Below are 18,093 nucleotides of genomic sequence, written 5' to 3' on the forward strand. Positions count from 1 at the left end.
AAAGATTTTTTAGTACTTTCATAAGAGCTATTTATTCTAATTAACGGCCTTTGTGATTAAGGGGTCATTTTTAAAGAATTGGAACGAAATTCGAACTTTAGCTTAAAGAGCAAGGTATTGACTTAAGGGCAAACCCCCTAATATACGTATTAAAAATATACGAATATAGAAGTTCGTTACGTAAGTTAATTCGTAAGTTACGTATATTTATTACTAATATAAACGTTCGTAAATAAAATTCAACAAGTTTCGAGAAAGCCATTTAACCAAATAAAAGTAAAATTAATATGCAAATTTCGTTTTAATTATTCATGCACGGTGAGCCAAAATCAAAATCTGCATTAATTAAAAAACGTTCACAAATGAAATAAAAAAAACAAGTTTTTTTTTACTGAAAGTAAGGAACGACGTTAAAACTTAAAACGAACAGAAATTATTCCGTATATGAAAGGGGTTGGTCCTCTCCTCAACGCCTCGCTGTTTACGTTAAAGTTTCACAATTTCACAGCTAAATTTTTTTTAAACAATAATATTTTGTTTTAATTGATAATTTTTTTAATTAACTTTAACAAAATTCGCACCATAAGATCCAGCTTAGCAACGAACATTATTAAAGAAGCTTCAAATTCCTATCTGCAAAAATTTGGAATTTGGCATTTTTGATTAACTTTAACGAAAATTACACCATCAAATTCAGCTTGTCAGAGACCCCTATTAAAGAAGTTTCACGCTCCTATCTGCAAAAAGGTGGAAATTTGCATTTTTTGCTTGAAAAAAGATCACGATGCGTGCCCTCCAAAAATTGGAGGGCAACTGGGCCCCCTCTCACGCTAATTTTTTCTCAAAGTCAGTCAATCAAAATTTTGAGATAGCCATTTTGTTCAGCATAGTTGAACAATCTAATAAATATGTCTTTTAGGATGACTTAATCCCCCACAGTTCCCAAGGGACGGGCTGCAAGATATGAACTTTGCCCATTGCTTACATATTGTATTGGTTATTGGGAAGTATAAAAACATTTTCAGGAAGGAATTTTTCTGGTGGGGGGCTGGAGGAGGGGTTACTCGGGAGAATCTTTCCGTGGAGGATGTTTCTTTGGGGTAAGGGACATTTCTATGAAGGGTACGCCGGATTTCCAAGCATTATTTAAAAAACGATCAGAAATTAAATTAAAAAAAACTAGTTTTTTCAACTGAAAGTAAGGAGCATCATTAGAACTTAAAACGAATAAAAATTATAATGTAGATGAGGGCCTTCTCTTCAAATTCAATATTTCACTCTTAGCGCTACAGTTTTTTTTTGTGGTTAAAACGGTCCTATATTGTATAACCAATCGGCCCGTTGTATTCTGGGTTGTTTTAATTAATTTTTTTTTAACTTTTGGCGTATAGAGTTTGGCTCTGACTAAGATAAGAACCCCCTCATATACGTAATAGAATCTCCGTACTAAAAAAAAAAAAAAAAAAAAAACAAGAAAAAATAAGCGATACGGCTCAATAGTAATCGAAACTTTTAAAAAACGGAATTTTGATGTCAATAAAAATGTATCAAAAGAATGGGCTTATAATGCTGATTCTAAATATATAAATTTTATTAAGTTTAGTATTACTCATCAAAGGCTACGAGCCTGAGAAAATTTACCTGATTTTTTAAAGAGGGAGGAAACATCCCCTACAAGTGAAAGAATTTTAATTAAAATCCCACCGTCAGATTCAGCGTATCAGAAAACCCTATTACATAGGTTTCAAGCTCATATCTGCAAAAATCTGCAACTATATCTGCAACGTATTTTTTGCCAAAAGAAAAATATACGAATATAGAAGTTCGTTACGTAAGTTAATTTGTAAATTACGTCAGAACCAAATTTAGAGACAGCCATTTAGCAAAAGAAGAGTAAAATTTTTATGCAAATTTTGTTTACTTATTCAAAGACGGTGAGCCAAAATAAAAGCTGCATTAACTAAAAATCGATCAGAAATTAAATAAAAAAAAACAAGCTTTTTAAACTGAAAGTAAGGAGCGACATTAAAACTTAAAACGAACAGAAATTATTCCGTATATGAAAGGGGCTGTCCCCTCCTCAACGCCTCGCTCTTTACGCTAATGTTTGACTCTGTCTCACAACTTTATTTTTTAAAACAATAAAAAACTTTAGCGTAAAGAGCGAGGCGTTGAGGAGGGGACAGCCCCTTTCATATACGGAATAATTTCTGTTCGTTTTAAGTTTTAATGTCGCTCCTTACTTTCAGTGTAAAAACTTGTTTTTTTTTATTTAATCATTTACATAAAACGACATAAATTATGGTGCGCAGTAAGACCTGCAGATAACGACAGCTTTCCCGCAAGCACAGTCACTTTTTCCCGTAAATCAGGGAGGCCGAATCGCGATATGTGATGCAGGTTCTGGAACCACGGAGGGAGGCGCAAAAGGTACCGAGAAAATTTAAAATAATAAGTCTGGATAGAATTCAGATCTTTAGGCTTCATAATTGGAAGAAAACCAGATAAAAAAAGAATAGAATGATCGCAAAATGAAGAATACAATTTTCCAAGCGCTTTTCTATTGTACCTCCCTCTATTTGCAACAATTTTTGAATATCCTATCTTATTTTTTTTTTTTTTTTGCATTAGAAACTTTTAGAACCCATGTGTTTTGAGATTATTAGTAATGTGAAGACTAAAGCATTAAAAAGAAGAGATACGGGGAATAGAGAAAAAACCACAGTTAAGAGGGAGACTCGCACTCGAATTAAATGTAGTATATTCGCACTTATCAACGTTCAACATAAGCCCAATCCGCCTGAAGTGGTCTGAGATCCAGCTGACAAGAGTGTGAGAGCCCAGCCCTAGAACGACTGACAAGGAGACCATCGTCCGCATAAGCAAGATACGAGACATCAATTCCATCAGAAATGAAAGTCGGAGGCAAAGATGAAAGGACAGAAGCAATACATAACTTGAAAATAGCTTAAGAAAGCACGCCGCCTTGACGGACCCCACATTGAAGAAACACCTTGGAATCAGAAACTACTCCAATAAATTTTATTCGAATAAAAGAGTCCAAATATCCGCACCGTGACAAAAAAACACTAGAAAGGCTAACATTGTTGGAAAAAAGGGAAAAGAGTGCATGTGAGTGGACTATACTATCGAAAGCTTTTTAAAGATCAAGAACACAGATATGAAGAGGAGATTTATCATTAACAGATTGCAACAGGAGGGAAGCTAGAACACGATGGGCGTGCTGACATTTCAGCCTTTTTTGAAAGCCAAATTGGTTTTCACCAAAACTGGCATTTTCTGAAATGAAAGGGAGAAGAATATATTCAAAAATTTTGTTAAGAGTGCACGAACCAGTAATTGGTCGATAAGAACTACACTCTGAGGAAATTTTTCCACGCTTTAAAACCGAGGTGACTGTGCCACAGAGAAAACTTTTGGGAACCATAGAAGTAGATAAACACATCTGAAACAGTAGCTGAAGGTGATCAATCAAAGTTGGGAAAACAACTTTAGATGATAAGAAGAAATTCCGTCTTGATCAACAGAGCTAGATTGCATGTTCTTAATAGCTTTACCAATATCAACAGTAGAAATACATTACTCTGGTAATACATTACTCTGAGAAATACGATTAGGCAAACACGACCCAAGAAGGTTACTAAAAAGCTTTTTAACTTCCCGGTTCACCTTGCCGAAAATATCATTATAATACGACACTCAAGTATGAACTGCTATAGGACTTTCAGAAAAATCACTACTAAGCTTATCCGAATTCAAAACATGAGACCACTCCTTTCTCGACGCAGGATAATCAAAACCAGATACCCTAGACTGCCGTAAACATTTTTTATAAGCACGCTTGGTACATTGCTTCAAATCGAAGACAACTCCTCGATTTGGTCGACCGAAAGACACACATATTTGTAGCCAAAACTTAGTTTTATTCTTGACAACTTTTAATTCTTGGCCCAAAACTCATTCTGGTTTTCTAGTTTTAACTTTAATCTTTTCTAGAGGAACAGAAGTTGCCTCTGCTTGTTTTAAGCACCAAATTATTTTATCATAATATTCATTTATAGACTGCTTATCATTTGAGAAACGGTCAGTAACTTGAAGCAAATGGTAAGGAACTTTTATAGAACCCAATAACGCGGGCAACGTAGTAATATAAAGTGCAAACTTAGCTCTACTCCAGTTATTCATGTAAAACCACTTAGAACTTTGTGTAAATGGTCTAGTAGAACGGGAAGCGACTAGTGAAGCAGAGAACGAAATCGGGAGGAGGTCAGTATCACGATCCTCTTCATGAACAAGAACAGTCGATACATTAATATTTGGCGAGGAAACTACATAGTCAATATTAGACAAACTTCCAGATTGGTGAATATATGAATAATCAACACTTTTCTCGACTATTTTATAAGCAGAAAAAGCATCAGGGACTATATCGGATCGAACTGACGGACTTTTAATATCTGTGTTGAAGTCACCAACCACTATGAAATCATAAACAGTCGATACAACAGACGCAAGAATAGCCTTAAGATTTGCCGAGGCTTTCATATACGCGTTTAAAGCGGAAAAAGTTTTTTTACACGGGAGATACATATTTATCAGCACAGTATTACCAAACCAAACTGCAAGGATGAACTTATCACTGTGAAAACACACTCGAGAGGGAAAACTCAGGTTATTCTTAACAATGCACGCGAGGCCTCCAGAAGGTCTACCAAAAGTGACCTCAGCATTAGTTGTAAAAACTGATTGATTACGACTTCTTTTTAACACGCTAATACTAGTAGAAGTCAGGAGGTGTTCTTGAAGGCATAATATGTCAAACTGGTCACACAATTCTTCAATCATATGCTCCTTTAATCGAGTACCATTTATTTTAAGCGAAACAATCGAAACAGGCACAATCATTTCTTCTTGGCAACGATATCTCTCAGCACTTTGCATCTAAGACTAAAGGAGGCATGATTTTCACCACAATTGCCACATCTTGCATCAAGCTGGCAGGGAAAATCCTCGGTGGAAATATGAGGGCCCGCACAGCGTGCACACTTAGCAACCAAACTTGCACGATCAGCTACTCTATGGTCTGGCGAACGGCATTTTAGACAGCACCAAGGTGCTGACAGATATTCTTTCACATATAAATATTCATATCGAAGCTTGATACCATTTTTCATAGCCTTGGCTTTTGACATTGAGTCACAAAACTCAAGTTTAACCGTGCCTGTGTCAACAAGCCGCATAGCTTCCACCACACCTGGATATCCTTGAAAGAATGGGAGGTTTAATTCCTTCGATATTCCTCTGACTATCCCGAAAAACTGATTAGTGATCACCTTGGATGGAGATTCTGCTAAAATCACTGAAATAGAGTCTTTGAATTCTTCAGCAGCAGTGTTTTTAACATTGATTAGCCATTTGTCACCTCGCAAACTCAGGTTGGTAACTGCATCATGACAGCTCACTTTATCGAGCACTTCTTTGCATTTTTTCGGGTCATTTAGTGTTTTCGGCACTTTAGAGACAACAACAGTGGTGTGAGAGTCAGTTGACGGCATCGCACGGGCAGGCAGTGGTGGAAATTGATTATCATACGAATCGAACTTACTTGAAACAGTCTTTAGGAAGTGTTTCATTCTATTCAATTTCGCGTTCAAACTCGAATTAGAGGAGTTTTTTAGCTTCGATTACACTCGGCAAGTCCAGAAAAAACTCCTTTCCAAATTTCAGTATTTCGTTTTCATTCACACCATTATCACGGTTAAATTGCAAAAAATTTAAAACCGGCGAAAAAACAAGTCCATTATTCATTGTTCATTGTACATACCATAAGAACCAGATACCAATAAGCGAAGGAAGCGTAGGTTTCCTGCTACCAGGTCCCCGCAGTTTAAGGGAGTAACACTCCCGGCAGGTACAACGGCCCTTGCAACAAGAAACTCCTTCTTCTGATCGCTTATTAGCAAAATTGAATTATAATCAGATTATAAAATCAAATCAAAAAGATAGTAAAATAATAAATGACCTTATATGAGTGAGTAAATATATACAAATGGTAAAATAGTCCGTAAATATCAATTTATTATTTCACTTATTTCGAAACTGACGGTCACTGCAATCTACTGTAATTTATTCCAAATTTAATCGGGCTTAAATATCAATAGATGTTCACAGGTTTTACTGATTATATTTTAAGGTTTTATAGATTATGAATTATTTCATACCCATTTTAAATACTGTTCCCGCAGAAAGCAAATCTTATTTTCACTTAAAATTTTGCTTATTTTTGCTTCAAATAAAATGCGAAGCCCAGCTTTTGATTTTGAGCCTAGCAATGATCCATTCTCGTCAACATTTTGCAATTTTGTATCCATGTGTCTTTATATGAGTATAGATAAATATTTGAATAACTAATATATTAGCTTAGCAATAAATCAATAAACAGATCAGTAAATCAATAAAATAAATCGGCTATTGAGGGTTGGTATAAATAGGGATTCTAATTTATTAAAACATCAATTCGCTTTTCTGATCCATTGTAACATTTTTAAATAAAAAATTAAGCGCAATGAAAGATCACATGCAGAAACCACGCGTAAATCACTTAGATCTCAAATGAATCAAATATTATTTTAATGCACAATTACAATGCTTTATCTCAAAGTTTAAAAGATTAGTAAATTGCTTAATCTGTGATAACAAACTTTTTGGCAGAAAATACCTTACAGCTATTGCGACCTTGTACAAACTTGTCCACCAATAGGAAATAACTGTAATTCAGCGCTAGGCAATGAAAATATCCTAATGATTATGGCTAAAGCGATAGCTTTAACCTAATAACGAGTTAACCGTGGCCATTCTAGCTAAAAGTGTAAAAAAAAACTCGGCTTTGAGTGGAGAAATTGTCATTTAAAGCTCATTCAGGGATGGTGACCATTATTTCGGTTATTCTTAATAGTAAAGGATTACTGAGAAAACAAATTTGTTAGAATTTCTAAAAAGTGCCTGAAGCTCCTTGAAATGGTGGCAGATCGAAGAGAAAAATACACCATAGAAATCACCGTTGTAAGAAATCTTGATCATTTGAAATACAGTCCACCGCCTAGAACAACTTTTATCTGGGTAGTAGTGATGTGTCTGCTTTTTTTCTTGTTCTTGCCCCAGAGCAGATCGTATAGCAGGTCAGTAGTCGTAGAAAGTTAAGAAATGGCCCATTGGAACAATAAATTACAATATCTAGTGTCCTTTTTAAGGAACAAAATAGATCTTGTCATAAATGGCAAAGTTGCAAAGTGGCATTTCGCCATTTCGTGCTATGTGACTTACATTTTTGCTCAAAGAAGAAAAAAATTCTAGGGAATGGAAATCCGCAGATAGGCAATGGATTTTTTGTGTTATAAAATCTTACATAAGGGTTTTGGCACCCCCCCCCCTAATATTTGAAAAAGATCTACGGTGTCAAAACTGCATTCTCTTTCAAGTTAAAAAATATTTTACTTATTAGTGAGATCCGTGGAGTTTTTAAATATAATTCTCTGTTCCTAAAAGACGATGAAGTGCCATAGATAACCATTTTCTCAATTTGGAAACAGGTGACGGAAATTTTTATATAATCCGACGGAGGGGGGGGGGCTCCACGTTTTGTTAATTTTGGGGAGACCATAAAATTTGGGTGCGGAACAGCCTCTTGGGTAAAACTTATTGTAAAATTGTTTAGTTATGTGTAAATTCTTTTTTACTGCCTCCAATCCTTTTCTTGTTGACTTAACATATGTGTCTGTAAGATCAAAATCGAGATTTTTATAAATGGAGGTATCTGAAATAATAGCTTTCATTTGACGTTCATAATCACAACTGTCCATAATCCCAATAGTGTTGCCTTTATCTGCCCTAGTGATAATAAGGTCTTTATCCTTTTTTAATTGAGAAAGTATCTGAATGTAATTTTTTGTTTTGTCGTTTTCAATTTTGCTCTTATTAAAAGTGTTGAGTTTCTTTACAATTTCTGCTGAGGAGCCTCAACCTTATCAACTGAGGAGGAGGCTCCTCAGTTCCTGAGGAGCCTCAACCTTATCAAAGGGAGCCATAATGCCTGCTTCTACCTTAGAAATTATTTATTAATTAGTAGAGATGGGGGTACCAGCCCCACGAGGACAATACCCCTTCGAATCCCGATCCGGACACTTTTTTTAAAAATTCCGACGCCCACACCTAATAAGGGCATAGCCTCCCTAGGGAGAATGATTGCGTAATCGGTCAATGACCTCTTTTTCCAAGGTCGATTTATTTGATGTTTCTATGTGTAATAGCTCCGGGACGAAGGTTGCACATGCGCATTGAATTCTAACGGGAACAATGTTGATTTATTTGATGTTTCTATGTGTAATAGCTCCGGGGCGAAGGTTGCACATGCGCATTGAATTCTAACGGGAACAATGTTATTGATCTAGGACTCGAGGGGGAAGTGAATTTCCGAGAAATTGATTGCGTAATCGAAGGGGAAGTGAATTTCCGAGAAATTGATTGCGTAATCGAAGGGGAAATTGTTGATTCACGAAGGGGAAATTAAGAAACAAACATGGCTTCTTTAATCTGTGATTTACATAATCGCTAGGGGAAATTATTGATTAACGAAGGGGAGAATTATGAAACAAACATGGCTTCAGTGTTGTTTGGTTAGCTTAACCTGAGAAATTGATTTACATAATCGCTAGGGGGAATTGTTGATTCACGAAGAGGGAATTAAGAAACATTAAGGCTTCTTTAATCTTTAGGCCTGAGGGATTTATTTATTATTGTTGTTTTTGGACAAGTGCATGCGAGGGGTGAATGTCAAGGTGCCCTGGAATAGGACACAGTTAGATCACATGTGTCCTTCTCAGCCAATCATCGAGTCGGATACATCCTCCTTCTCAGCCAATCAGAGACCTGCTTACATATGATTTTCCCCGTTACATAACAATTCACCCTTGAGATTTCATATATAACGGTGTGCAATGTGATTCAACTATCAGAAAGTATTTTGACGCTGTGTAAATAACAATGGATAAATTTGATGAACTTGAAGCCTTGGCAACTTCAATTTACCATGTAAGTACATTTTTTATTTTCAAACGAATTTTCCATGGACATCCGTCCCTCTATATTTCCAGCTAGATCCCCCCTCCTTCCACCAGTGTTTTACACCCCCAAAGTCTCGCAAAAAGAACTACTTATCGGTACCTATATATTTCCAGCTAAATTCCCCCCCACCCGCCACCATTGATTTAAAATAACCAAAAAACTCCAAAAGAAAAAATTCTACTTACCACTATAATTCCAGCTAAATCCCCCCTCCCTCCATTGTTTTACAATCCCAAATTCTAGCAAAAATAAATACTTATCCTTCCCTCTATATTTCCAGCTAAATCCCCCCCCCCCACCATTGGTTTTCCCAGCCCACTTCTGGCCAATTTACATCCCTGACCTGCCCTCGATATTTACCGCTAAAAACCTCCACCCTTGGATTTAAATAATAAGATCTAAAAAATAAAAACCATTTTGATAAATTTGGCCTTTCTGTAAGCCCTATCAACTTCTTCATATCTCTTAGCTATTAACCCGATATGTTTTGACAGTACATTTCCGCAGGGTTATAATTACTCTGTCGTCCCCTCTTCCGATGTGTTTACGAACGCGGCAGGCAAAGGGACTATTCTTCTGTCATATTAAAACACTTTTAAGCAATAATTAGATTGTAGTTTCGTAACCTGTATGGAGAAGATGAAACAGATTAAGTTTAACAATATATTTAGGGCATTATGTGAAAGGGGGCAATACATCGCTTCTAACAGCTTCATTTTATTTAAAATTAATGTTGATTCTGTGTATAGACATTTACGCAAATTGACAATAAAACTAATGTTTAAATTTATAATTTTTTCATGCCTTCAATAAAGTTTATTTTATATTCAAGGGGGTGAATCCAGGATTTTTGTTGGGGGCTAGCACTTTTATTGGAAATAGAAAAGATAATTGCTTAGCTTTCTCTTGAATAAAAAGCATAATTAACTTTATGAGAGGGTAGACTTAATTTTCCTAAATTTAGGGGGAGTGAATGTGGGTTTTGTGCTTTCTTAGTGATAAACTAAACAAAATAAAGTTTAATAACTTTCTTTCTGTAAAAAGGGGCAAATTATTTAGATACTAATTTCTTCTCTTCTTTAAGGCAAATTATGAAGAATTTGTGGACACTGCTTTGATGGGACCTATGGCTGGCGCAAATAGCGACGAATGCGTGCCCCCTCCTTCCAAAAAAGCGAGGGCCAATAATGCGCCCCCTGTCATGCAATATGATCGCTGGCCCAAGCCCCCCAGCTCCACACTGCCTGCCCAAGTGCAGCCACCTACGCAAGCCACTCTTAATCGAGCCACAATGGTGTCTGGCCAAACACTAAAAACAGAGTGGGTGAATAGCTTCAATGCCGAAACCCCACCTATACAAGCTTTGTCAAGGGGCTCAGAAGCTACCCCGGCTGCACAAGTCACAGCTCCTATACAAGAAATTAACGTCATCAGTCCCTTCGCCCTCCAACACATGTTACCTGGACCCGGCCCAGTCACACAAGAACATAGCGACGCCACCCCGTCCACCCTCCAACACACGTTACCTGGACCATCCGGCACCCAAGCTCAGAGGGATTATGCAAATGTCAGTATGTTTTCCTACCTTTCTATTTATTCATTTTTCAGTCCTTTTCAATCCAAATATAAACTTATCTCTGTGAGATATTAAGCCCTCGCCCCAACCATTGTTTTAAATTTATCTCCCTCTGAGATATCTAAATGTAATTTTTTGCAATGAAACCACTCTTTTCTCTGCTCCCACCCTCCCTCGGAGATATCTAACTGTATTTTTTTTGCAAAGAAACCGCTTTTTTCTAATCTTTGCTATCGCTTTCGATATCTCATAAGCGAATATTTTTAGGTAATTTCTATTAATAATCACTGCATTTGAAACTCAAAATGCTATTTTTCTAATCTTTGATATTTTCTCTGTTGCTATCTCTTCGCTGTTTTCGCATAAGCGAATATTTTTCATGGGTAATTTCAATTAATGCTCACTGCATTTGAAACTCAAAATCCCCAATTTTTTCTAATCTTTACTATTTTCTCTGTTGCTATCATATATATTTTAGATACCTTCGAAACACCGATTGCTCTTTTTCACGTAATTTGAGAGTGAGATTATCCCCTCTGTCACATATTGACGTTCTAATTTACACTGAATATTTCAATCGTGTCAAAGATTTTAGCGAGGGGAAACCGAGTTAACGGTTCAATCCTGGAACACTCGCGCGGTTGCTTACAATAATTGTGAGTTAATGACGAGTTCACCTAACCTATAGACCGGGATTAGAGAGAAACTTGGACTTATTCTGTCTAACAATACGGTTTTTTTGGGGCATTAGGTAAACGGCTGCGACCCGTGGAGTCGGTGGGCCGGGGACGCATCGCGGGAAGTGATGCGGACCTTGAGAAGCGCCACAGGGGTGTACTGGGGCGCCGCAACGTGCCCTGGGCCAAGGACGCGTCACAGGGGTGTCCAAGGACTCAGATAATGGGTGGGGTAAGTTTACCGATTACGAAAATTGCACAATGTGGGAACGTTGTTAAAGGATCTCGAAAAAAAAAAAAAATTTTTTAACCCTGACAATAAGCGACAAACGTGTTGACTGACATTTAAGAAATGTGTATTTATAATTTTGTAGTAGCCTGATTTTTCTAATAACGATAATTAAATATATTTAAAACTGTAGGGATGTTTTTAAAACACTGATATTAATTTATTTTTTTCATTTATAGATTGGTGGATTGGTCCCCTATTCGCCGTCCAGTGACGAGGATGCATCTTTGGAGTCCCCCAACAATTTAACATGGGACAACTCTATTGAAGTGCCTGATAATATTGATGAGTTTTTTGCTGATTTTTTAACTAATTTAGATAATAGCACAGTTGCGCTGTTAGACTTGAGTCCTAATAATTAAAAATTTTTAGTTTTTTTTACAGGGAACCCACAAACCACCTATACCAACACGACTCCACTTCAAACACCCGACGTGGAGCATACACCAAATATTGTTTACCAACTTGGGGGAGGGGGTAATATCCACGCGGGGGCGGGGGGTACAACTCTCCCAGACTTTCAGCTGTCCAACAGAATTTTGAATCATATAGTTGTTTTCACTGCAACGTTTGGTGACCCTTTTAATTCGCTTTTGTGTGGTAATTTTGTCTATGATCCTATAGAAATTGTACACAACTATGTAGATAAAATTCGTGCACTTATGGAGAACCAGATTAAATTGCGTGGAGGTAGGGATTCAATTAAGGTTTCCATTGTTCTAAAGGTGTTTTATTTGAATGAGGGAAAAAGCGAGGTTTATTATCATTTTGTACATTCCGAGATGCGTTTTGTTTATTCGAATTTGGAAAATTTTGGGGGTGCTTTTTTAGATTGGGTCTATAAAATTATAACTCATCTCGAGAACTTTAATGAAAACGGTAGTGGCTCTGTAGTTCTTTTTATTGAAAATTTAAGTTTTAACATTTTTAACATTACGAAAAAATTTAGTGTAATAGGGGGGACAGTTGGACACAAGTCCGTATTTACAAATTATAATCCAGATTTAGAGGTCTGTCAAGTTGTCCAGCGGATTTGTTTTGAAACAGGTCAAATTTGTTTCAAATATGCTTTCATGATATCAGCATACAAGCCTCTAGCTCGGAACGCTACTAAGAAGAATTTAGACGATTGGGCTGTACATGGGAAGGAGGGGTCCAGTTTCCCCATTGTAGATTTTTCTTGTTTAGAGGGGAAATACCCAGTAACGCTTCGATCCATTGACATTTTTGAAAGGGCTAATGCCCACTTAAATATTGGCGTTACTGTGGTACAATACGAAACTGAATTTGAAGATGGGGTTCGTTCTAAAAAGAAGGGTCTGGTCTTCCCCGTAAGGAGCCCGTCAGTTGATTTGGTTAAACACTGGGTTTGGTTGTTATACACACCGCCTAGTCAACCGAACACAATCGGTCATTTTAACCCTATCACTGACATTAGTAGAGTTCTGGGGGAGGGTAAGCAAAGGGGGACTCGTTTCTACTGTCCAACATGTCTCTCTAGATTTTGGACTGAACTAAAGTTACAAAATCATATGAGGCATTGTAGACGGCATGGCTACCAGACAGTGGAAACGGTTTCAGGGGATAGGGCCATTCTACGTTTCAAAAATTTCCAGAACACCCTTCTCCAGTGCAACAAAATATCTTTGGACTGTGAAGCTAAGTTGGTGGAAATGAATGACACAAAATATCCAAACCGAGTCAAAGAACATCAGGCCATTGCAGTGTCCTACGCCCACGCGCAAAGAGACAGTTCTAACACCATGCAGTTGTTAGAAATAGTTGAAATATTGGAGGAGCGGGAGTTCTTGGACAATGCGTTGACTAACCTGATTTGCACGTATAATTATTATTTTTCTATTTTTATAATGAAGCAGAATCAAAGTGGGTGGTCGGAATAGGAGAGTATAGAGTATACCCATACAAACAGAGGGGTTTTTGGTAAGGGGGAGTGGACATATAAGGGTAATCCCCGGCCCCGGGTGGGGACGGAGACCGATAGATACCCTGAAACTTGATGTCTTGCCCTATCATCTTGGGTGCTTCCGGGGCTGGGAGGTTTGCAGCTAGAATTGCATCTATAGGTTCGCCAACAGTTTTTTATCCCTGTTTTTATTCATAATTCCAATTATGACTTAAAATTTATTTGACCGGCACGGGCACGTAGGTAGAGGGGGGGAGGGAAAGTAGATTGTCCATGGGTAAATAGTTCATTTACCTACAACATAATTCCCAAATCAGCGGAGAAGTTACTGCTTATCGACCTGAAATGGCAGGCCGTGGATAATGGGCATATGTGTTTGAATAAAATTAGATTTATGATTCCTTTAGTTTTTTCCACAAGGCATTGAGTCAATTGATTCAATTGCAAAAAAGTGACAATTTTTATAGCTTTCCATTGCTTAAACAACACTTTCCAGACAGTGACATATATGATATATTGACATGCAAAGGTATATCCGCATACGACTATTACTGCTCTGGCGCAAGCTTAAGCGAGTAAAAACTACCTCCAATTGAAGCTTTTCACAATTCACTGACCAACAGTGAATGCACAGCCACGGATTACGAGTTTGGCAAGAAGGTGTGGTCCAAGGGGAATTGTAAAAATGGGTGGGATTATTGTAGACTGTACATGGCCAGTGACGTTCTAACTCTGTTGGATAGAGTCTGTAAGAACACAGACCAGATCTATTCAGAGTTCGGGTTAGATATCGGCTACTATTTTTCCACGCCTCAATTAGTAATGGATTTAATTTTAAAAATTAGCAGGGAGGACCGAGGCCTAATCACGGACATAGATCAACACCTTTTTGTAGAGCGCTCAATGAGAGGGGGGTCTGTTTTTCATGGGGACCGTATCTTGTTAACTGATCCGAGTGGGCAAAGCACCGGTGCAAAGTCAAAGGCAGTCTTCTTTGACATGAACTTATTGTACCCCTCGGCAATGTCCAACTACTCTGTGCCATGTGGGAACTATCAATGGCTTGAACATCCTTGTGAGGTCCCCGACATTACCACCATCGATGACACCTGGTCACAAGGATGGTTCTTTGAAATTGATGGTCACAGTCCGCTGGCGCTTCACGACTCAGTCAATGTTGTTGTTTTGCCCTGTATCACTCGGCCGGTGAGCAGGGACTCTCTGAGCCCCTACAATCGTTCAGTGGTTGAGGATATGTGGATGCATTGGACCCCCTCTAAACAGAAACTGATTGCTTATTTGTACCCTAAGGATATTATCGTTGTTCACCTTTTGCTTTTGCATTGTATGTTTAGAAAAGTTTTCAAGATCACTAAAATACACAGGGTCATACAGTTCAATCAGCGACCCTACTTGAAAATATTTATCGACACCTTTGTCGATAAACGCTCTAAGGCAAATTCAAAGGTGGAGAAGGAAATGTATAAGCTCATTCTAAATTCAGCGTTTGGCAAAATGTGTGAGAGCGTACGTAATAGATCTTGCTGCGACGTCGTGACTGACCCTCTAGAGTGTGCACGAATTATTGCCGACCCCAATTTTACATCGTTCACGAGCATAGAGACCGGCATGGTTCTTCTACACAGGCGAAAGTGAAATGTAGTACTGAACAAGAATATCGCAGGCGGTAGTTCAGTACTGGAAATTTCAAAAAAGCTCCTGCTGTCGTTCTTTTACAATTTGTGCTAGGTGCACTAGCCTCGGGAGGGGGAGGGTCATGTTTACTAGGGTGATACAGATTATCTGCTGTTAAAGGTAAATGGGACTGAAGATTTGTTGGTTGATTTGCAAAAGGGGGACCACATCAGCTCGCGGATGGATTTCACCAACTGAAATCAATCCCTCTACCCAAAGCTGGTGAAACGTCAAGTCCCCAACCAACTATTAATGTTAAAATAAGAGACGTGGAGTGATTTGATATCCCGGGGGGTGTTCCCGGGTCCCAAAGACTAGTGCGTGGAAAGTCAGAGTGGAGACGAAAAGAAGGCGTGTCCAGGGGTGCCTACACACTTTTTAAAGAGCAATTTCAATATGAGCGCGTACAGAGACTGTGTAGAAAGTAGCCTAGTGCCGAGAGCACAAGTGCTTGCAAGTCGCTCTCTACAGTATAGAAATTATACTGTGAGAGTGGAAAAGAATGCAATGTCATGTATATCCGACAAGGTCTATGTGCTCAAGAATGGTGTGACTGTCCTACCCCACGGCCACTAGCGTATTTCAGATCGATTTGAATGCATTGACTATCGCAATCAACTTGGTTTGGATAAATTAACCTAATCTGACACTAACCATCACCACCTAACCTCTACATAAATTAACCTAACTCAACTGTTCATCTAATCCCAAGCACTAACCACCGCTAACCCAACCTCCACCAACCTCCCCTGTAGCAGTGACGACAACTATTCTTTTCCGCCCCGCCGCCCCCCGGGGGGAGGGGGGAGGGGGTCCCTTCCCCCGGCCACCCCGGGGGGGGGGGTCCCGCCCGCGGCCGGCCGGCCTTCGGCCCCACGGTCCCCGGGGGGGGGGGGAGGACCGCTGGGACCCGTGGCCTCGGTGAGGCGAGGAAGCGTTGCGGTCAATAAGTCGGGCCCCGAGAAATGCCCAAGGGAGGTGTTGTGGCTCCAACCCGCGCCTTGGGTCCAGGTCGTGCCATAGGGATGAAAAACGAGTCTGAGGCGCGGGGGAGAAAGTGTCACGGGAACGGATCGTGACACAGGGGTGCACTGTGGGAAAGTGCCGCGAAAAAAAAAAAAAAAATTTTAACACTTTGAAAATAAACGAACAAATTGTTGCCTTCTATGTCATATCTTAGATTATCTTCAGTTGAATTAACCAAATGTTATTAAGCAATAATAATCCAAATTTTAAAAACAGTAGGGATGATTTGAACACTCTGAAAATAAGCTATTTTTTTCATTTATAGATTGCATTGGTCCCATATTCGCCGTCTAGTGAAGAAGAGGCATCTTTGGAGTCCCCCAACAATTTAACATGGGACAACTCTATTGAAGTACCTTATAATATTGATGAGTTTTTTGCTGATTTTTTTAAAGTATATAATAGCACTGTTGTGCTGTTAGAATTGAGCCCTAATAATTAAAAATTTTTAGTGTTTTTTACAGGGACCCCTCAAACCACCTACACCAACACGACTCCACTTCGAACATCCGACGTGGAGCTTTTGCCAGATCTTTTTTACCAACTGGGGGGCGTGGTTCATATACACGGGGGGGTGGGGGGTACAACTCTCCCGGACTTTCAGCTGTCCAACAGAATTTTAAATAATATAGTTGTTTTCACTGCAATGTTCGGTGACCCTTTTAATTCGCTTTTGTATGGTAATTTTGTTTTTGACCCTGTAGAAATTGTATACAACTATGTAGACAAAATTCGTGCACTTCTGGAGAACCAGATTCAATTGTGGGGGGGTAGGGATTCAATTAAGGTCTCCATTGTTCTAAAGGTTTTTTATTTGAATGAGGGAAAAAGTGAAGTTTACTATCATTTTATACATTCCGAGATGCGTTTGGTTTATTCGAATTTGGAAAATTTTGAGGGTGCTTTCACACATTGGGTCGATAAAATTATAACGCATCTCGAGAACTTTAATGAAAACAGTAGTGGATCTGTATTTCTTTTTGTTGAAAATTTAAGTGATCACCAATGTAAATTTAAGACAGATAATATGTGCAGCGGGGGGGCAGTTGGGTATGAAAGATACGTAGTTTTAAATTATATTTCAGATCTAGTGGTTTGCAAAGGCGTCAAGCAAATTCGTTTTGAAACAGGTCAAATAGGTTTCAGATATACTTTCATCATATCAGCATTCGAGCCTCTAGCTCGGGACGCTACCAAGACGAATTTAGACAAGTGGGCTGTACATGGGAAGGAAGGGTCTATTTTCCCCATTTTAGATTTTTCTTGCTTAGAGGGGAAATACCCAGTGACGCTTCGATCCATTGACATTTTTGAAAGGGCTAATGCCCACTTAAATATCGGCGTTACTGTGGTACAATATGAAACTGAATTTGAAGATGGGGTTCGTTCTAAAAAGAAGGGTGTGGTCTTCCCTGTACGGAGTCCGTCAGTTGATTTGGTTAAACACTGGGTTTGGTTGTTATACACACCACCTAGTCAACCGAACACAATCGGTCATTTTAACCCTATCACTGACATTAGTAGAGTTCTGGGGGAGGGTAAGAATAAGGGGACCCGTTTCTACTGTCCAACATGTCTCTCTAGATTTTGGACTGAACTAAAGTTACAAAATCACATGAGGCATTGTAGCCACCATGGCTACCAGACAGTGGAAACGGTTTCAGGGGATAGGGCCATTCTATGCTTTAAAAATTTTCAAAATACCCTTCTCCAGTGCAACAAAATATCTTTAGACTGTGAGGCTAAGCTGGTGGAAGTGAATGAC

The sequence above is a fragment of the Artemia sp. Qi Xiang Cuo genome, chromosome 5 (assembly GCF_049724085.1).
Source record: "Artemia sp. Qi Xiang Cuo chromosome 5, ASM4972408v1, whole genome shotgun sequence".
Lineage (NCBI taxonomy): Eukaryota > Metazoa > Arthropoda > Branchiopoda > Anostraca > Artemiidae > Artemia > Artemia sp. Qi Xiang Cuo.